Genomic DNA, 22,899 nt, shown 5'->3' with positions numbered 1-22,899 from the left:
TCAATATCTAATGAATCCTCCTGCAATCACCACCCCACCAGTCTTACTATTGACCCTGACCTTCTGAGGTAGTTTATGAGGCCTCAGAAGAGGAGAGATTAATAAAGTCTATGGCTCCACTGGGACAGAGAGAGGGGCACTGATAGTGGCCCCTCTGGTATGGTCACTGACCTCTACATCTGGTCCAGACAGCTGCTCTGGACAGTTGCTGCACTCCTACGCAAAGAGAGAAGCAGATCTGAGCCTGAGCATAGTCTGCATACACGCCTTTCTTTTGTTGTGTTTGTCAAAGTAGTTGTGAGTTTTTGTGTCTATGGGACTGTCTGTCTTGAATAAGCGCAGGAGGAAAAGAGAACAAAAGAGAGAAGTTGAAAGAGTAGGTCTCAGAGAGAGAATTAGGCGTGTAATGATAAAAAGAAACCTTTCTACTGCTGGGAGGGAAACTCACACTGTGATGAAATGAACTAACAGTACCCTACAGTACCATAATGCAGCCATTGAGAACACCAGGGAGGACAAAAAAAGAACAAGAGAGATGGAAAGACTGGATTTAGGAAACAATAGAACAAGTTACATTCTGAGGAGTGATTGCAGTTTGCTTTGGCATGACTGCCTTATTGTCTTTAGGGACCACTGAGCTGTGTAGGAGAAACTTATGATTGAAAAGGAAAGTCAGAATGGTGTATTTCAAAGTGTGCGATCGCGTATGTGTGTCCTTTTACGTCCTCTCTCCCTCATTGCTTTAGTTGAGTGTCAGTGAAAGGTTATATTGATGAACAGTTTGCACGGCTGCAATCTGTCACTGTCAATGAGCAGTCAGTGCATGACATCATCTCCCTTTTGACACGTGCTGTAATATACCTGTGTTTACACTGGACAACACAAGCTGATGATGAATGGAGAGAGCAAGGGCTAAAATAAAGCTCATGCTGAAAGGATACTGGCTTAGACAGTTGGCCATTGGAAAAGACAGCCACCTGATTCACTCCCTCTAGTGGCACTCTTTATTACATTCTGCTAATTATGATAAATGGCGTTTCTAGTATTTAACACAAATTATGGTATTAATTACATCTTAAATTCAAAAGATTTATATAAAATATGAAAAAACAACACAGAACAAGTTTGAACCTGTCTGTTTGGTTGCATGTATCTTTATACATCTGTGTCATTGTACGCCTGCACAACACATGTGCATGCAAGCAGTGACATCATCTCTGTGCGACCACATTGACAGCCAGGCAGGGCAGACCCGGAGGGCTCCATGCAGTCTCAGCCGCATTATATCTGGCACTGCACCCCCATAATCTGCCTCTACTGTGCACAAGCCTCAAAAGCCTCAAATACATGGGCCTCCACTCTTAAGTGCTGTTTCCATATAATAGAAAACCAAAGTGTTTTCTATAGGATGTGACCATTTAAAGCAGTACAGTATGTGTATGAGGATGTGCGTGAGTGTGTTTGCGCTGTCATATCTCAGTTGTGAGGAATAGCTTTTCCTCATGCAGTGCCAATTCTAAACAGGCCTCTCTATCTCCCTCCCATATCCGTCCCTCCTCCTTCCCTCCGTCCATCCCCTCTAATGGATTTAGCAGATCTAGTAGGGCACGCCATAGCTACCCGTGGGCCAAGCTAAACAGGACCCAAAGTCACAAAGTTCCAAGTAACAAACGGCCTCTCCACACCGCCTCTATCTCAGCCATGTTTCTTGTGATTTGGTAGAACAGCACAGGGTTGCATTCAGCTAGTTCCTTAGCGGTTGAGAGGTCTGGCATTGCCTGTAGATAGTTGGCAGCCACTCATTCAGCTCTGCAACTGCTTCTGTGTCAACCAGAACAAACACTGGCTAGTTCCTGTAAATGACAGTAAAGTCAGACAGGGGAAAGACTAAAGGGAAAGGTTGTCAAAATTAAATTTAAAATAAAGTTAAAATCAGAAATACAGTATTCCTGTCATAAAGACAGACACTGAATACAACCTTGTCTTAACATATTCAAAACCCCAACTGCAAAAATCAGATTTTCTCATCTCGCAACATCTTTTTTGCAATCCATGTCATGCATGCGCTCTATGTGGTGTTAAGATACTAGATTGTTGTAGTTTTGGTGCCATTTGAAAGCATGAAAAAACTAAAAGTATGACAGTTCTCAGCGATGGTTAAATTGCAGGGTGGCTAGAGTAACACCAACTATTTAAATGACTGAGAATGAAAGGTTAGGCCAGGTTGTGGTGAAACAGGCTGCAGCGGTAAAAAGCTTTGTGAGAAGAGGGAGGGAGGGAAGGGAGTGCTGAGAGTCTGGTGGGGGTAGAAGATGGAGGAATGCTTTGCATCTCAGTTTTCATGTCATTTGGGTTGTGTGTGTGTTTAGGGGGATGCCAACTATGACCCCTGTCTCCCCTTCAGTCGCCTTTCCCCGGATCTCTGGATATAGATGTCCCGTTTCCAACCCCAGCTGTCACTAGCACTGTGAGCATATGTGTGTGTGTGTGTGTGTGTGTGTGTGTGTGTGTGTGTGTGTGTGTGTGTGTGTGTGTGTGTGTGTGTGTGTGTGTGTGTGTGTGTATTGAAATCCCCTTCTATGCACATACATATCTGTTTCCTCAGTTTCAGTCTTACTTTTCCTCCATTCCAGACTACATTCAGACAACACTACCACCCCCCCCCCCCCGCTTTTAGTAGCTTATTTGGGGTTCCCCATTTCACGCGGCCTACATATGATCATTGTACCTTTTGAAATTGTGTTTAATGATACAATGATGACGTGTGAAATAAACGAAACAAAATAAATAAAAACACTGGATATCAGTTTTAATTCATTTCCACAGCTGCCTAGATCAAAATGGAATCTAAAGTATCGTAGCACCAGCCCCTCAGACAGCCGACAGGACAGGAACACACACACTGAAATATACATGCACATGCTGCACCAAAGCACAATCAATATTAATACTACTATGGTGAGAGAGTTCATGACTGTGTCAGACAATTAGGTTACCTCACTCAGGGGAAGCCTGCAGCTGTAAAAGCTCTCACAACCTGTAAAACCCAACCTACGTATCTGGTTAGTGGAGACTGGTAGAATCTAGGTAAGTTTGAATTAATTATGATGAAGTGAGGACCAGTTCCTTGGTTACTGTGAGCTGTAACTTAATTGGTTGATCTGATACAGAGTGGCAACTAATCTAGTAGCCACAAATGCATACTGTAAAAGGGAACATAAAACATCCAGTTGATCCATCATTGCTTAATCATCTTTTAATTTCTCTCTTCATTTTTCTTATTAAATTTAGAACTATATCAATGATTACAAACTTTTGTACCGAGGAACCAAGCTGTAACATTTTTCCTGGTTTACATCAACTCTGTGAAGGCCTTTGTTTTTAATTCTGTCCATGAAATGTTGCTCTAGAGTTTTATCTTATGACTTATTTCCTACATAAATGTCTATATCAGTGACATCAGTAAGGCTGCAGAGGGCGGGGGGGCACGTCATCGCAGAAACTTCTCAATTCACAGTAAAAGCGAGCCTCTGTGCCATGAGCCCACTCAGACAGAGAGTCCACACTTTGCTTTCATATTGCAGTTTTTGTTCTATTCTAAAGAGTAGAATATATAGAAAATAATAATCTAGAAGACAAAAGTATTTTTCTGTGATAAAGGAAGTGAATGTTGCTTGCATGTGAAAGATTTGTCTTCCAATCTGCAAGTATTTGGAGAGATATTTTTTCATGGTTTGGCTCCATGCTCTCATTTGGATGTGAAATGATGCGATGAAAATGAGGTTAAAGCGCTGACTTGTTATTAAGTTTTGTTTTATTCTCAGCAATCAAAAAACAGCCCTGGTTGAACATTATGTGTCCTCATGTTGGGGGTAGTGCTATTTAAGATATTCAATAAAATTATTTTTGGTATGTTGCATCCTATTCTTAGTCTGCCAAAAAAAAAAAAACAATAGGTTCAAGTGCTCTTCGTAGCCATTGTTCATCTTAATTTATCAATGTCTTGAGCTATATTTGACTCAATTGTTAGTGTAGCACTATTATAAGTTATGACTGGTTGACGTTATCAAATCAGTCTCAATTCACTATGCTGCTACAACATAATTGTACATGTTACGCTTACGTTTTTGCATCTCTCCACGAACATTCTTACTCAACTCTATGGGGATATCAGTTGGGGTAAAAGAACCGCAGAAGACCCTGAAACTCTGCTGCTGCAGCAGCAGCATGACAACTCAAAGCTAGGGTGATGACTCAGATTTGTTTATTTAACCACACAGAGGATGTCAAGCTGGAAAACAGTCACACATACTTACAAACTTTGCTCGGGTCCCCTGTGACAAAACGTCCTAGATTTTACTGCCCGACAGGCAAGGAGTAAGAGAACACATGGAAGGAGCCGAGAAAGAAGTGGACCTAGATATGCAGAAGAAAGGATTCTGAATGAGGTTTCCTTAGAAAAACATTGCCACGGTGACAGAGACAGAAACATGACATACAGTTAACCATAGTCTGATTGAGTGCTGAATCACTTGCATGCATGCAGCTTTACACGCACCCACATAAATAATGTAACCTCTGGACCGTCAGTGAAGCCATGAAGTGAAAACACAGCCGGAGGTGATTCACTAACCCCTCAACCTTCAAGGCCACACTGCCAAGTGAATGTGGGGTTTTGTGTGTGTGTGTGTGTGTGTGTGTGTGTGTGTGTGTGTGTGTGTGTGTGTGTGTGTGTGTGTGTGTGTGTGTGTGTGTGTGTGTGTGTGTGTGTGTGTGTATGATGATTCGTGAACAATTTATAAATAGTGGGTGGAAATTCAAAGAATGTGAGATCAAGAAAGAATGAGATAATAATGTAATACAAAACAAAGTACAAAAAAAGGGTTGGCATGGCAAGATATCCCTGAAGGTGAAGCAGCAGCTGTCATCTACCATCACTCATCACCCCTCCCCATCAGATCATGTTTAATATCCCACAAGGGCAAGTTGTCGAGCCAAACCAAGTCCATGACTGAGATAAATACCCTTGCATTTTAAGTTCTACCTGATAGGAGAACACCAATTTAATCCACTGTAGTGAAAAGCAGAACACTGACTGGAAGTAATTAAACATCAGGAAATATTCAATGTTATGTGGAAGACTTTAAAATGTACAAACAAGAACTTAATGGCTACATCATTTGGCTGTGCATTTTGCTACATACCTGTAGTATGCATCACACACACAGTTGTTGTTTTTATTAGCTATTGAGGTATTTTGTTGTCATTAGTCAGTATAATTAGACTGCGTGCATGGTAATCATTACATTCGGCTGTCAACATGATTCTATGCAAATCACTAACCGATTGCAATATTTAACAAATTACTTGTTTGGTGTCTGTGCATGATCATGTAGTAGTGATACCCACACACACCTGCTACTTTACTTCCCTGTAGAATTATCCTAACCCTAATCTTTAACCTAACCTAACCTTAGCCCAGTCATAATTTAAAACCCAAAACTCTAAAAAGAAAAATATTCATGTGGGGACTGCTGTGGGGACATATGGGAGGTGAGTCCCCACATGTGGCAATATGAACATACTTTAGTCACAAAATTGTCATGACAACATTAACATACACACACAAACAATATTATATCAGAAGAATCCCAGCATTTGTTAATGAACGAAGAGAGGAAAAGTTAAAAGACAAAACACTCAGCTGATAGCCAAAACAGGATCAGGAGAAGGGAAACCAAAGATCCATCTTGTAACTGAAACACACACATTCACACACAAACACAGGCAAGCACACACTTTAATCTTTTTTTTTTCCACATTCCACCCAATGAAATAATCAGCGGATGGCCTAACAGCAAACCAGAAAGAAAGTCATATCAGGTCATGTTATTGTATCAGAAAACACATAAACATTAATCAACTCTAACAAAGCTAAATTTCTGAGGGTGAAAAGAGGTCAGTATGTTCCTAAGAGAAAGGCTACAGGCTTAATTTCACTGGGAGACACTGGGAATTTGGTTCTTCTTTGGTTGACAAATCTGGAAAACTATCAACGTATGTAATTATTCATCTCTAGCTAAGAATATGGGGCAGTGACTTAGCTTATTAGTTATTAAATTCTCCATCAACTTTCGGGTTAGTGGTGCGCCGACAGCTGTTCTCCAAGAGAATGCCTTTGTATCATGTTACTCCGTTATATGTCTTGTGGTAAGCCTGGGAATTACGTCTGTCTGTCTTTGTTTTAATTTGCTCTACAGACTTGAAAAGACATCAGTACTCATCAGTTAATAATGGATGAAATCGTAAGAGATGTGATAGATGGGTTTGAGGCTCCAAATGAATTAATTAACTTCAGGACTGATCAATAGCACTTTGATTCTCTGACAGAAATGTCAATGGCAAACAACACAGAATAAAAAAATTTCACGAAGCAAAAAACTTTTCTCCAGCCAACTTTTTCTTCTTTTCCCTCCTTTTGTCTCACACCACCCACACACATCCAGTCTCTGAATCCCTTAACTTGCATAACACGTTGCACTACCTGCGCTGCGGTGCCCTACATGCAGCTCTCAGCTCAGTGCAAGTGTTTGAAGTTACCAGAAGCTCAGATCATCTCGCTTACTTCATTAAAAACACATGAGACTCTACACAGACAAGCTCTCTCTTCCTCTTTTTACTCAGCCCGCTTGCCTTGAGAGCTCAGACACCTCTCATTCATCATGCAGCCAGATGGATAGCAGTTCCAACATTTCATTCATCTTCGCTCATAGCCATTCCCACATTTATCTCTTCATGTAACTAATGAAATGAATATATCACTTTATTCAAAAACATGTGTGCATATACTGCATACACATGCCTGCACCAGTCATTTCCTCAATGGGGAAGAATCGATAAAGGCATCTGAAAGGATACACTGCTGAAAAAATGCTAGTCAATTAATCAATTAGTGGATAGAGAGAGAATTAACAATGAAGACATTTTCACACCTGCTGGTTTTTGACATTTCATAGACTGAACCGTTAAAGGTACAATATGTAATACTGACAGCTAGTGTTTAAAATAGTTACTGCAGTAGAAATTCAAAATACTGGAGAGAGTCGTCTCCCCCGGCCCCTCCTCCCCAGACTCGAAGTTCACAGAGGTTGCCAGGCTGAGGCCCATCCACAACAATATTGCTAGAAGCTTGTCTCACATAGCCAGACATTACTTCACAGCACAGCGTAGAGTAGCTAACGTTAGATGCTGGCTATATTGACAGTCATAAAAGCCTGTGCTCACGCGGAGCTCTGTACCCAACTGACAGACACACTTTTTCGGCTTAGAATTACAGTAGGAACCGCTAAAAACACAACAACCTCGCCGTCCTCTCCACCCGACGGACAGACACACTTCCTCGGCTTAGAATTACGGTGAAAACCACTAAAAATAACACTACCTTGCCGTCCTCTCCACCGGACTGAACACACTTTATTGTCTTAGAATTACAGCAACAATCGCTAAACACACAGCAAACTCACGGTCCTCCCGATTTACAGCCCCCCTCTCTTGGTTTAAAATAACTCACCGTTGTCGGCTATGGCCGCTGAACAGGCTACACTTTGTAGCGCGCTGGGTTTACGTTTTTTACAGGTATATCTGGCAACCCGACCTGACTGTCAAACTGGGCAGTTGATAACAACACAAAGTTCTCCAGGAATTAGTCCAGAGTATGCTGTATGAATCACTTTGTGCACTGTATGGTGTTTCCCTTTAAGTGGTTCTGTCCTCCCTCCAAAACAAAGTGTATTCACTCTAAGTTGGAAAATTTCAAAAAGGAGAAAATACTGGCATTAGCATTGTTGTCAGAAAAGATAGTATTTCAACTTAGCACATTTTCTTAATATCTGTTGACGCATTGGGGCCATTTTTGGATTTATTACACTAAATATATTACATATTGGACATTTAATTTATTAGTAAACAAAAGAATTAAGAGATTTACTGCTGATGGAAATAGTCATTAGTTGCACCCCAAAAGGCATATCTTTGTAAAAGTACTGTATATTCAAAGGCCACACACTTGCATACATGCATGCACAGAAGCCAACTCACTTCTTCCATCCATCTACTGCAACAATGAGAAACCCAGAGATCCAATGATCTAGCCACACTTTGGCATTCCATCTGCAGCTTCCTCCAGGAATATAACAACCCATTTCAAGAAGTGATTATCCCAGATCTGAATCTAAAAGCCTGGTCTGGTTACGCTGGCCAGTTTGTATCAACGTCTGTTGTCAAATTTAAAGATTACACTGTAGCAAGTTGAGACGTTTGAAACTTGGTATTTTTAAAGGGCAGTGGAACTCGTCCAAAAGCAGTCCCTATGGGTTTGCAGGGAGCACCTATACTGTCCTGCATTGTAAAGCTTTTTACATTTTTTTAATTTAGCCAGTGTCTGTAGTCTTTCCATTCAGCTGACCTGATCATTACACTAACAGGATCCCTACAGCTGGGACCAAGACCGAATAACGACAATTACTTTAGAACTGGGCCTCAGAACAAACAAAAATGGAACTGCACCATCTGAAAACTCCAGCTAGTCAATCACTCTGCATCTGACAGGAGAGTCCAGTCATTTCCTTTGATTGGTTGAGGCAGTCATACATACACTAATATCTTCTCCAGAGCAGCAGATAGATGGTCCTTCATACTGTAAGTAGGAAGGTAAGATCTGTATTTCCCCAGGGGACAGACTACAGAACACTGTCAGAAAGTAAGCCTCAGTCTGAGCTAAAATAAGGTATGACTCAGGATGATTATGTATCAGGGTTTGATTCATTTTGCTAGACTTTATTTAATATGAACAAGTTTCAACAGCGACACACTGCAAAGTATGAACTTGTACCTCATAATATAAACATTATCTCCCAAAGTTCTCGCAGCATAGAGGGTTTTCACCGACGTCACGTTCTGGGCGGTAACCTGGATGCGCGGCCATGTTGGAGGCACTCGGTGTAAACAACTGAATGGAGTAATGGAGTATTGTGCACTTTGGATGCTTTAATACTTTATATCTAAACAACAGAAAAGCTCATCAAAACGCGTCCAAGATGCAAAGGCATGGAAAGACTTAGACCACAAAAAAGGTGCGATATTTTGAGAAATTACAGTTTACTGGCAGTGCAGATCCCTACAAGTTGGCTCCCTCTTCTTGGATCCATTCTTCCTTCAGTTGCATATCCCGATATAGTCAACTACCTGGTTTTCTCGCCGAGCCCATACACAGCAGAAGACCTTAAATCCTACAAAAGTTTGCAGGCTTATAACCAGATGGTGTGTGGATGGGTGAGGGAGACACAGTACCAAGTCATTAACGACCGTTGTGTTGTGAAGGCCTGAGTAAGTAATGCAATAACGTCTTTAATCAACCTAACCTTAACTGTATGATATCATTGTGATACTCGAGGTGTAGCCAAGTGACTCTCAATAGTTGTTTTTTTTCATTTCAAAGACCGAACAAGACAGATTTTCCCCTCGTAGATCCTGGTTGAGCTTTGCCAACCACAAGCGCCTCCTTTCCTCTGATAACTTCTGGCATTCCTCTCCCTGGTTTTTAATAACTTTTGGAAGTCGATAATATTCCAAATGTTTTTCTTGGTCTGACCTATTGGTACAACCTAAAACACAGCAATAATTAACCATTTTCCTTGACGTCGTTCGGGATCTACTTCAGTGCCTGTGCTTTGTTGTGATGCGGAGTACCTCCAACATGGCGACTTCGGGTCTGATGACGCGTTGTGAAAACCCTCTATAAAGGAAAAATGAAACAAGCAAGGACGGTAACTGCTGAGAAACTGGGAACACGTTTTAAAGGCAAAGCCAAAATAAAATTATGAAATTACAACCTGATGCCTTTATATTTGTTTAATTTTTAAAACTTTTTGAAGAAATTCCACCAATGCACTGATATACTTAAAGTAAGGTAATTGAAACCCACACGATATAGCCGCATTTTAATTTCAATGTGATTTGTGGAAGCACTTTCTCTGCATGTAAGCACACACGCAGCTCAAATTTTAGAATGGTGTAATTAAATTTCACGATTATAATCACAGCAAGATGGCAGACTTGGCGATTGTAGCTGCCATGGCAACCAAGAGGCCCTGAGGTTAAAGTTAATGAAATGTGGAGCAATCAGCAAAGGGGATTCTTTATAAATGGGAATCTTATTTTCTGACTCCACTACTAAAGCTATTAATAACTACCTGGTCCTCCTGTGGATGGATGATGCAAACAGAAGTGGCTTTCCAGGAAACCAAAGCTACTCCATCATGCAATACTGCAGCTTAACACTGGTTATAGTTCACATGCTGCCTACTAAACATAAATTACATGAAATCCCCTCAATATTGAGTCTTTGGTTTATGTTATGTCTAAGACTGGTCTCCGAGGTAAATAAAGACACCAACACAAACCCCAGTGAGTGAAAGATGGAGGGTAAATAATTCCACTAGCTACTTGTGGAGCCAGGGAAGGGGAAAACAATCTTTAGATTTTTGGTTGGCTGTCATCTGCTACCCATTTAACACTGTGGTGAGTGTGTGTTGTATTTTCTATACTTGTGAGGATAAATGATTATTTTGCCTTGCCTCATTTTAAGGTGTTAATTTAGCATTTAAAGCATGTGGTGTTGAGAGTTAGGATCTGGTTTGTTGGGGTATGGGGAATGGAGGAATATCATCGAGTGAGGTAAGGTAAGGCTTGCGGAGGTCGGAGTGCATGTTGTGTGTGTGTGTGTGTGTGTGTGTGTGTGTGTGTGTGTGTGTGTGTGTGTGTGTGTGTGTGTGTGTGTGTGTGTGTGGGTGTGTGAGGGTGTGTGAGAGAGAGAGAGAGAGAGAGAGAGAGAGAGAGAGAGAGAGAGAGAGAGGGTGAGGGTGTGTGTGTGAGAGAGATAGAGAGAGAGAGAGGGTGAGAGTAAGAGGGAATCTCTGAGTCACTTTCCGATATTTGTAGTCAGATGCTGACTTCCCATGCACAAAAAACAAAACCCAGGAAAAAACAATTATAGGATACAATTAGACAGATTTTTGTTTGAGCTGCAACATTTGGGTGGGAAGATGCTTTCTGTTTTTTTCTTTTTCTCTGTTGGCAGCATAACCATAATTTGGGTTGATGAGCTGAAGCAGATATTACACCAAAGCCTTCACTCTCTACAGTTTTCTCTGCAATATTGTACAAGTGGTGTCTTTGTATTTTCTTAATTAAAAATTCAAGTTTTAGACTTGAATGTGAGAAAGGATTTATAGTATAAAATCATGCACATAATTAAACTTGACTGAAAAAGACCACATTTTGTTCTTAGGTTTTGTGGGAGCCACAAAGAGGACAACAGTGTATACAGTACAAGTAGGATTTCATTGTCAATGTGGGTGGTGAATGCACAATTTAATTACACTGTATATCTCCAGAGTTTAAAGTAAACTCTCAAGATTACTTGAGACTTGCAGAAGAATAAAGCCTCAACTTGGACATTCCCTAACGTAATACCATTAGAGTAAACAAAAAAGACCCTAAAGACGTGGGTGGGTGGTGGTATTATATTTAACTCGAAAAAAAGGCAAAATTGAAAAAAAAAATTTAAAACAGAGATTTAACTATATTTGCCAGCATGCCAGCATTATTTAAATGTAGCATTTTCAAAATACAAGTAGTAGAATAAGATGAAGAAACCAAGCCAAGTTTGATGCCACGTTGCTGCCAACATGCACCCCCAATAATCCGATATACAATGAAAGGAATGGGGGTTAGAGTAGCCATTAGTAGCCATTAAAGAGTGTAATGGCTACTATTCAGTCACCTCCCCCTAAAATTGTAATATAAAGTCTTTGAGCAGATGCTGAGTGTATGTATTTTGAACACAGCCCTGATGAGAATCCCCCTAAACCTGGCAGAGTGTGTATCATGCTCATCCATTCAGCTGCACTGAACCACATGAAGTGCAAGGTAAACAGCAGACTGTTTACTTTGTTGATAAGCTCTACAAAAAGACTTGACACTGAACTGAATAAAGAGATGTCTCTGCCTTGGCACGCTTGTTATAGACAGTGTTAAAAAAACAAAAAAACTCAGGTAGTAATGGCAATAACGTGAATCATCACAGCTCTTCTTGATAAATAAAGGAGGATGAATAAATGCATCTTTTACAGGGAGGTCAGGGGTGGACACCTCAGCTGCCATACCATCATTAAATGGTGGTCTAGGCTCAAACATGGCATTCCTTGGGTAGCCTCTAGCTCACCCAGTAAGAGCGCTCGCCCCATGTTGGCTGAGTCCTGCAGTGTCCTGGGTTCGAATCTGACCTGCAGCCTTTTGCTGCGTGTCATCCCCTATCTCTCTCTCCCCCTTTCATGTCTATCCACTGTCACTATAATAAAGGGAAAAGCCCCAAAAAATTATCTTTTAAAAAAAAAACTTGGAATTCCTCTTTTCATAATTGTATCCTCTAAAAATCTACATTATGACTTCAAGAATCAAGATATAACTAAATTCTCTAGAAATGTTTTAATTGCCACAATTGTAAAATAGCCTATGTTTTGCTCCTGTATATGAGCTACTCTAAGCAGCTGATGTGAGTAATTATAAGTTGTTTGTACAAACATAAGCTCTACTCAGTTGCAGCCGCACCAACAGATATCCATATGGTTCCTGTTAGAAAATGTCTTGCTGCACGCCTCATCACTCTGCAAGAAACCAAACTCTTACTGGTTGTATGCAGACCTGAGGCTGAGGCCAGTATGCTGCAGAGTTGGAGCAAATGAGACCACGTAAGTGGATAGTGTAATAATGCAAAGATCCGTATCCCTCCTCAGCAAAAAACCAGTAGCTGTGGATGCCAGCAGACACCAGATATGACTAGGATAACTATTGTGGTTAGGTACTTAAATATGCCCCTGGGTTCCCATTTTTAGCTTTTGGCCATGTAAACATATATAGACAGAACTGGCTGCTATAAATACACTTCATGTTTAAAAAAAAAATACAACTGTGTCAAAATGTATTTGCTGGATATATTACAACTATCTAAAATCCTCTTGGACTTCTTATTTTTGTATGTTTAATGTATGCGGTCTCTGGTCTCTACTGAGATAGTCCCCCTGCAATGTTTGGGTTCTGTTTTCATAATCATACAGAAAATGGAAACCTACACCACCATCAGCAGAGCAGGCCCTGTTGTAGCATATGGCCTTGCTCAAAGGCACACAACAGTACTTCAAATTCTCTCCACTAGTGACGCCTCACAGTCTTCATGAATCCCTACACTGTCACATTAGTTGGTCTAGCCAGGAATTAGTCCAGAGTATGGTGTATGAATCACTTTGTGCACTGTATGGTGTTTCCCTTTAAGTGGTTCTGTCCTCCCTCCAAAATAAAGTGTATTCACTCTAAGTTGGAAACCCAGATGAGGAAACCATTTACTGTCATCAAGTAGTTCCATAAGACAAAATGAGCCTACTGGCCTACTAGACTAACCTCCGTTTCATGTTTCTATACATTTTTAAAAGGGCTCCATTCTTTTCTCTGTTTCCAACCTGGCTATTTAGCTGGTTTGGCTGTGAATGGTAATCAATAATCAATATGAGGCTATGCTGCATCACCACAATCCACTGATCTTGTATAATACTACTGTAGTCCCTCTGGTCTCCCAACATAGCCTGACCAGCTACCAGCTCCTGCATGCAAGGTGCAGATGCAGGGTGTACCCTTCTTCTATACGGGGAACCAGAAGGGCTAATTTCTCTACCTTTATCTCTTACTGATCAGATGCATTTGTGAACACAGAGGTTGATAATAAACGAGATGGTACTTACATTCATCTGACCCACTCCGCAGCTCTGGATGTGCACTCTGGATATCCCCTCCAAAACTGATTAGTATGCAAACGGTTTTCCAATTCCCCCTCAACGACAGACAATCCACCAGAACAAAATCTTGAATGGAGCTATGCTGGCCAGCTGGACTGGGCTTTTTTTCTTCTCTTTTTTACATAATATCCCCCGCAAATGACAGTTGAGCCAATTCCACAGATTTCCTAATCCGGTAGACCGCCAGGTTTGGTTTACTCCTCCAGTGACGGGTCTTTTTGCGTCTCGGTTCCCGTGTCAGGTGAGCGCGTTTGAATTAGCTGGAAAGCTCTACGGTTTCTTTGCTGTCTGCAGAAGAAAGGAGACGTCTGTGGCCCTGCAGTGCTCTGCTTGGTCTCTCGCTGATCTTAAACGTTTCTCTCTTCTTTCTCTCTCTCTCAGCATCCAGTCACTCAGGCAGGGGTGTGTGTGTGTATGTGCTGAGACAGAGCCGCTTCACGGCACCGTGCATCTCACCGACTGAAAGCCGACTCCTCCGCCACAAGGCTCAGCCCCCCAACTCTCCTCCTCCTCCCTTAACCGAGTTGGGTTGCTAATTTATTCGGGTAGCTACACAAAAGGGGGAACAGAGGAGAGGGAGGCTGTATACAGTGGGGAGTGAGTGGAGAAAGGAGATTGGAGAGCAGACTTTGGTGCCCCCCAGCACCGTTCAGTGGAAGTAGTCTTTAAGACAAAGGAGCGCACCATGCGTCAGCCATCAAAAGAGTGGTTTATGCATGGAAATGAGTCATAACGTTACATTTTACAACACAAGCCTATAGCTATAGATTCTATATATTTTTCATATCGGATTTAATACTGTGATATATTGCCAACTTGTATTAAAATCAGACATTTTAAAGTAATATCCTTATTGAAGTTCAAATCAAGGTATTCAATTTTAATAAGGTTTTAAATATCTAGATGTAAAAGCTATACTGAGAGAAGTAGCAGCAGAGCTGGCTGGGCTGAGGTTCAGACACACACACACACACTTTGGACTGCTAGCATCAGCACAGCAAGATGGGAGTCATTCATCACCCCAGATTTTAGGTCAAGCCTACACCTGCTTCGCTGAAGCAGAGCAAGGGAGGCGGTGTGGAGGAGGGAGAGATGGAGTGGAGGTGGGAGGGGTCTGGGTGGGTGTTGGAGGCGGTGGCCAAGGACAGCAATCAATTCATCCCGTCGTGCTGTGGGAGACTACATGCCCAATGAGTGTGTATGTTGCAGTCAGTGGAGGGAAATGGTTCATTTACACTTCCATCAGTGTCTACATTTATCCACACTGACCATTACCTGATGTACAGACAGCATGGAATCAGGCTGATTTAACAGTTTTACATCAATGACTGTTTGGTTAGTGGTGAATGCAAAAAGCAATCAACGACGTGCACAGATACAGACTGATGTTGCCCGGGCAACAACCCTTATTGGCTGAGTTACCCCTCTGCCACAGCAGCAAAAAAAGTAATTAAAAAAAATAAAAACTTTAATTTAAAAAAAAAAATATATATATATATATATATATATATATATATATATATATATATATATATATATATATATTTTAAATTAAAGTTTTTATTTTTTTAAATTACTTTTTTTGCTGCTGTGGCAGTCCATCATTAGTAAAGTTGAGGAAGTTTTCTGACAGAAACAATATGTGGTGCAGGCACGAAATATAGGCTAGGCCTACTTCTAATTAAAATACATTAGTTTGAAATATGTGCTGAGCATCACGGAAAAAACTGCTTTAAAATAATGTCGATTTTATAATTAATAATAATAATAATTAATTAATAAATAAAGTACAACCCATTTCAGCCACATAACAATTCTTCTCTTGAGCACCTCCAGTGGACATTTGTTTCTCAAAACTCTGGCAGATCTCAGAATATTGGCTACCTGACAGTACGCATTTGTGGCGCTGCAAAAACGTGGCCAGAGGCAGGCTACATATCCCATGAGACCAGGTTGAAAATATCAGTGTGGCCTCCATCGGCAGGTTAAAACTCCCCTGAGACGTTTTAGCTGAGTTATGAGTCACTTCCTGTTTGGTGAGTTGATAAAATGTTTTTACTCTTTGTCCTAAAAGAAGACAGAAACATGTTGGGGACTGATTTCCTCCTCTGAGGCATTTTAATGAGTTCAGGCACTGGCTTTTCATAATAAGAGAATCCTTTATGAAACAGAAAAACAAACTCACAACCTTTAGACTGTGGAGCAGTTGCTCTTCCAACTGAGCTCTGAGGGCTCTGAAATGCCATCACAATATTTTAATTAACCTTAAACTTCACAGAGTCAGTTGACATCTGTGAAGTAGGTTTCAGGTTATTTAATGGATAAATAAACGTATTACACAATATTAAAGTGTTTTGATTGGTTATAACTTATGTCTTGGAAAGGGTTAAAGGGGTTTTTGAAGGATTATCTGCACATTTAAGATGTTTTTAATGGATTATCTGTTTAAGACGTTTAAGGGGCAACAGAAGGAAAAGACAAACTTTGTTTCTCTGAAGGTTGATGAAGGTGATGTTTCTTCTTTCTCAGCCCCTGAGATGGTCTAGTGGGGAATGATGCTGACTGACACCCAAGAGATGCGGTTTCAATACCCACTTAAAGTAAGCCACACAGGAGTGTTTGTGATAATTGTGGTTTCCTATATCAATTTGAAGTTGTGAATTTCCAACATTGGTTTAAACTCGTGAATTTCCAACCTTGATGTCAACTTGCAAACTTTCAATATCAATTTCAACTTGCGAGTTTCAGAATTTATTTTTTTATTTTTTATTAATTAGTTGTTATCACTTTTTATTATTTAAACACTAAACAAAATGAGGAGAAAAAAAAAGTTTCAAGACATTATCTTAATTGTATTTGCTAGGTGGTGAGCCAAATTACTATGCCCAGAGCAGTGCAGAGTCAGAGTATGAAGAAAGGACACAGACAGAATCAGGAATTGAGGAGAAAGAGACCATATAATTTTCATTGACATGAGCTGGGGGGTTATAGCAATAGCCCCTCCAAATGTCTCTGCCCGTTCCCTGAAAGCAATGCTTTATGAAAGTCAAACACACATAATGCCCTTGTTTTCTTATATTGTGACAGTGGTCACTTTGGAATTGAACCATCAGTCATGGCAGTATTAGTGTTATGTGGTATCTCTTAAAATTAACAAAGTATAAAAATCAAATCCCAGAGGAGCTACAAGCAAGAGAGCAGTTTGAAGTGCAGTTACTTTAGTAACATACTGTTTTCCTACAGTTAAATGGCAGCACACAGTTACTAATGATATCTTATGCTCTTTCTGTAATGCCATAGATTCTTTAGGGAAGCCTGTATAGTAGTTTAAATCATTTTCATTTTGCAAATTATGCTTGGAGTGGAGAATAGCAATTTAAGTTTGTTGATAGACTTTATTTTGACATTTACACTTTACACTTTATCCACTGTCTGTACATTTCATCCTCTCAGCCATTTAAAGGTCCCATATCATGCTCATTGTCAGGTTCATACTTTTATTTTGGGTTTCTACTAGAACATGTAAACATGCTTTAATCTTCAAAAAACACTTTATTTTTCTCAAACTGTCTGTCTGAATATGCCTGTATTCACCCTCTGTCTGAAACGCTTTGTTTTAGCGCCTGTCTCTTTAAGCCATCCTTAACAGGCCAACTAAATAATCCTCAACAACATTCAACATCTATTTCATTATATTCCTGCACTATCGTAGAAGATTTAAATTTATTTATATCGGATGATGGCATGTGTTAGATATGATTACCAATGGATACAATGTGTAATCCAACTCCTATTCTCACACTTTGGTTTTCACCTCCTGAACCCCAGGCCCCAGATACGCTTGGATTTCTAAGAAAACATACCAAAGGGTTAACATGAAAGATGCAATTCATAGTCGAGATAGAAAATGATCCACCACAGTTGATTGTGCCGTGCCCCTGTTAGCTGTGAGGTATTATGAGGACTGTGTACACATGTCTTTAGAAATATTTGCTGCTTGTGCAAAGGCCTGGTTGGCTGGAAAGACCTGACATTTTAAAAGTCCTGATTTTTTTGGAAATAGTAAATGTTTTTTTAAAAGAAACGTGTCAATCAATTCGAAAAAGAACACACCAACTATTTTCTTTGTCTCTCACATACTTGTCCCCAGAATAAATAAATACATACCTCCAGATTCCGTTCAGAGCTTAATACTCCTCTTTTCTACATCTCACATCTGTCCTTGTTCTTCTAGAGTCTGCATTTGTCCTTGTGTGTGATTGCGACTGTGCTGTCTGTAAGTGTGTGCGAGTGAATTTATTTGGCATCGATCTTGTGTGAACACTTGCCACAGAGTTGCAATTACACAACTTTAACCAATGGCAGATGACTGAGGAGTGACACTTCTGGTGTGGCTCCCCACGATGGAGGAGACCAGCGCAAGATTTATATCGTTGCCGCACACATTCATAAATGTAAAATCTCTCTCTGCCTCTCGGTCAAATACAACAAACACACATACACTCACATGTACACATACAGACCTAAATCACGAACATGGAGTACTGTCAAAGGATTTCTTTGGCTCTTGTGTCTATCCTGTTTGTCAGTTCCTCCCTCTAACCTCAAAATCCACAGCCTGACCAGGATAACCCTGGTCCAAATTTCAAACCGTTAGCACACCTCCAAGATTTATAGTCTGCCAAATCTTAGATGAGCCTCGTATTTATTCCAACTCGATGCATTCATAACGGAACTGATTAAACCAGCGGTCACAGAGCTGTAAATTCCCAGAGACCCTTTAGAAATGACTTAATGGCCTTTCGAGCATCATCTGATATTTAAATATCTTGGAAATATATTGTGGTCACCGTGAACACAACATAGAAATAAGTGTGACATGGTGGTCCGCTAATAACTAGAAGCTGTGAGGTCAGTTGGAAATGCATCGTTGGGAGCTAATAGAGTGGCCTGTCTATATTGGCTGTATGATTGAACTTGTTGGCTGGGTCTCTCTTTCACTCCTATGCAAACACACACAGTTGACCGCAGGACTGTGATGTGAATCAAAGCAGCAAATTAGCCAAATTGGCATGTTTGCATTTGCAGTGGACTGAAACTAATTTTTAGATTTCATCACTTAAAAAAAGCTGGTGAATAATGTAAGATAACAAGTATTCTTCCTCTGAGCATAATCCTCTGGAAAATATGTCTGAAATAATTCCTTGACTGGCAAGCAACACAATACCCTAGCTCTGTATATCCTGGCCGCTCCTTCCAAAAAAGGGCTTAATGTGTTTCCTTCCACCATGTCTTATTTCATTCAACGCCTATCACTTCATCTCTCTAGATTCAGTCCTTTTCCTGACACACAAGTTCATATCTATAGTATTGCACATACATTAACTTTCTTATTTTTGTCACTTGACTCTGTCTCTTTCTCCCTCGACCATACAGACGACTCTGTGTCTGTGCAGGTGTCATGCCCCGGCCATCTGATCCACCTTTCCTGTGCAGCAGGATGGGATGAGGTCACAGCTCCACTGAGTGACTCTGTGCCAAGAAAAGAAAAGAGTGGTGGCTTAATCAGACCTTCCTTTCCCATGTCCAAAATATCACGGTCTGGCCTTCATCAGGGTTTCATTCTAAAAGAGTTGTGTAACTCTTGTGAGCAAAGAAAACTAATTATTCACAGTTCAATATTTTAAAGTATAAGTATGGCAGTATTATATATTTTATTGTTGTCCATTGTTGTCCAAAAACTATTAAAACACATAAATGAGCAACACCTTTGCACTAGGTAACATGTTCTTTCAGAACAATGAACATGGGCATTGTTATCGTTTTTGAATCAATTCCCTATGCTTTCCTGCTGAAATACTCTCAAGCTGAAATATGTATCAATACGCGGCTGAAAATAGTCCAAAAACTAATGCACTATATATTCCTCTTGAGTAACGCTTACTATAAAAACAATGCTGTTTTAGGAAATTTTTCTTTTAACCTTTTGTGTTAAGTGAACAACTTGGGGCTGAGTGCCAGTAGGAAAGCCAGAAAACATTAAGAGGAGGAGAAACAGGTTGTTGGTTTTGGTCTTTTTGTGGGATTTGTTTACAGTAAAGAAAATATAGAGTAACAACATACTTCCTAATTCCAAAGCAAGTTGTATCTTCATGCTAGAAAACAGTGTGCCACATTTTTTTAATCCTGGACATGATAAAACTACATTGAAATACTGTACTCACTTCACCTTTACTAAACACACTGTAACAGCATGGCCACTTTCACTAGCTATTTTCTTTTTTCTCAAGTGCCTTCCTTTGCCACTGGCAACAAATAGAGTTGTATTTGTCTTCATCTGTGCCTGCAGGGTATTCTTAGGGAGATTATTATAGCTTACTTTACTCTGAGGCTAGCCTGCCTACCATGCAACCACACACTAGCCCTGGCTCTTCCTTCAAAGCTTCTGTGTTGTGCATTTCTGCAGATGTCACTAAAAGGGGAAGAGTTAAGTATTTAGGAATAAGATGTATTTAATGTAAATCCATGGCAGAACTGATTTTGTTCTGCCAGCAGCCAAAAAAAATCTGTGTTTCCATTTTGTTGGGTGTTGGCACCACATTTCCTGTTGGCTATGTGTGGTTTCCTCCAGACATTTTTAGCCGTTTCAGTGATTTTTACATGTGCATTGTTTATGTGAGTTGTCTGTATAGACATGTGCAGCTTTAGGACTATTTCAGGGAGAGACTGAGGATAAATAGACTGAGGGATGATTGAGCAGGAAAGGGGCATTGTTATTAGGAGCTCAGTGAGCTAATACTTCCCCAGAGCTTCACAGAATTATATCACACAAAGTGTTCCACATCCAAATGGAAATTATGTCTGAAATAAAATGTTCAAAGTTGTGATATCATCATGGCAGCCACTCAACCCTAAAGTACCTGCTATAAACAGTACAGTAGACCTACTTTCCAAAGGTCTTCATTAAATCCTCTTTTCCCTCGGGGGGAAGATTTCTGCTAATTCGGTGCTACATATTTCAGCCTTATCTTGAATTACGTCATCCCCATAATGTGCTTAGAGTTGAAAGAAATGTTAAAATCCTTCTCTGACTGAACTGTTATACCTTCAGAGGCTCTACTTCAGAAGCTGGCTTGCTTCCACTTGGCAAGCTCCAACTGAACAAGGCCTCGCAGCATTAGCTGAACTTTTGCTGAGAATCTTATCTTATACGTTCAAGCATGAAGGTTGTAACTTTTTTCATATCGAGCAGTTATCTTGAAGTAAAGAGTGAAAACAGGAAAACAGCAGTCCAGGTTTAACACTGCAGTTGTAATGTCCCTCACGTCTCTCTCTGTATCTTTACATGCAGGCTGATATCAGAGCGGGAGATTAAACAGTTCCTTTGACGAGCTTCCAGGTTTTGTATAATGGAGGAAATTTATGGCTGACAACCCATCTGACGTTTTTTCCTTGGTTGCACTCACTTCTCTTATATCTCTCTTATAAATATAACTTACCAGGTGTTATCCTGGTTTATACAATTTTGTTTCGATTTCTTGTCGAAAACAAATTGTTATCACAGTTCTGTAAGGTACACACTCCACCACTGGATGCATCTTAATTTTGCCACACGGACTAGCTGCTCCAAGGAAATCATTTCAGAAGGCATGTAAGGTTTAAATATCCATGTCTCTGATCCAAGAAGTGTTTTACTCTTGGTTGTTCATCTTTTCACTTGGGTCTCTTTTGTGATGACACACATTCATAACCCTCTTTTTTCTTTATATCACTATCCCCATCTCTTTCTATGCATGACTTCACACAATACCTGCAGATTGCATCCTCCTTCTGCACTCGTCACACTCTTCCCCTCCTCGCTAATTTATCTCTCTGTGACACCTCCCTTCCTCCCTCTATCAGAATGTTTTATTGTTACAAAGCAAATACCCCAAGCAGGCAGATCCACTAAATCAGGATGGCCTCGATTGAAGAACTGAGATTGTTTAGGCTGTGCAGAAACTATTTAGCTGCTGGCTGACCGGCTGCTATAAAACCTTGGCAACCATGAAGCATAGGCTTACAGTAATGGAACTAAAAAAGATCTTTTTCAGAGATATTTTGTAATTGCGCAGTTTGTGTGCAGATGTATCTATGTTACACTGATGAAACTATGAAACCTATTGTATGTATGGCATCTAAACAGTGTTGTGTCATAATAGCAAACAGTGTTGTCAGTGTTGATCAGGAAATATTCCTTGGGAATATAATGAGAGAAAGCTGAAATGTCAGTGTTACTAAAAAATCTTTGTGCTGAAGGTAGACAGCTATAGCTGCTATGGAATACTCATACTGGTTCATTACATTTAGTGAATAGCTGCTGAAAGGCTTCTCTACCCCACAATGTGCTTCTAATACAAGCGTCTAGCTAACAGGAAGTAGCCAAAGCTGAGAACTTCCTGTATAAGCCCATCTACGGGCCAGCTTCTGCACTGGGCACAGGAGGTTCCTTAACATGTGTGTTTGTGTGTGTGTGTGTGTGTGTGTGTGTGTGTGTGTGTGTGTGTGTGTGTGTGTGTGTGTGTGTGTGTGTGTGTGTGTGTGTGTGTGTGTTTGCCATCCAGCATTCCATCTCCTCTGCTTCCTTCCCTGCCCCTGGCCTGCTGATGCACGGCATCGTGGGAAAGAGTGAGTCGCACCTCTACACGCCACCCTTGCTCACTCACCACACACATAAAGCAGCAGAGACGCAGACAGATTTAGAGGGTGTTGCGAGCCAGATGTGTTGCCGCGTGGAACAGTTATGAAATTCTGCCGTTAATGTGCCAACGCAATTCCATATTGAGTGAATCGATAAGGAGTCTGTGTGTGTGTGTGTGTGTGTGTGTGTGTGTGTGTGTGTGTAACTAATCTGATTTTTCTTTGGTTAATGTTCTGCACCAGATAAATAGCCCCAGAACAAACAAGACACACACACTCCCTACCGTTCATCCCTACTTCCACAAAATAAAAT

General features: G+C 40.5%; 1 protein-coding gene across 1 annotated transcript in view; it reads right to left on the bottom strand.

The window, feature by feature from the left end:
- The window catches only part of LOC116037004 (protocadherin-16-like), a 90,859-nt gene extending 76,458 nt beyond the window's left edge, over positions 1–14,401 (bottom strand). The window contains exon 1 of the mRNA XM_031280728.2: positions 13,854–14,401. The gene's annotated coding sequence lies outside the window, so the exon portion shown is untranslated. The remainder of the gene's footprint in view (positions 1–13,853) is intronic.
- Positions 14,402–22,899: the final 8,498 nt, after the last annotated feature.

Source organism: Sander lucioperca, chromosome 13 (genome assembly GCF_008315115.2).
Source record: "Sander lucioperca isolate FBNREF2018 chromosome 13, SLUC_FBN_1.2, whole genome shotgun sequence".
Taxonomy (NCBI): domain Eukaryota; kingdom Metazoa; phylum Chordata; class Actinopteri; order Perciformes; family Percidae; genus Sander; species Sander lucioperca.
This window is presented reverse-complemented; position numbering and strand designations above follow the sequence as displayed.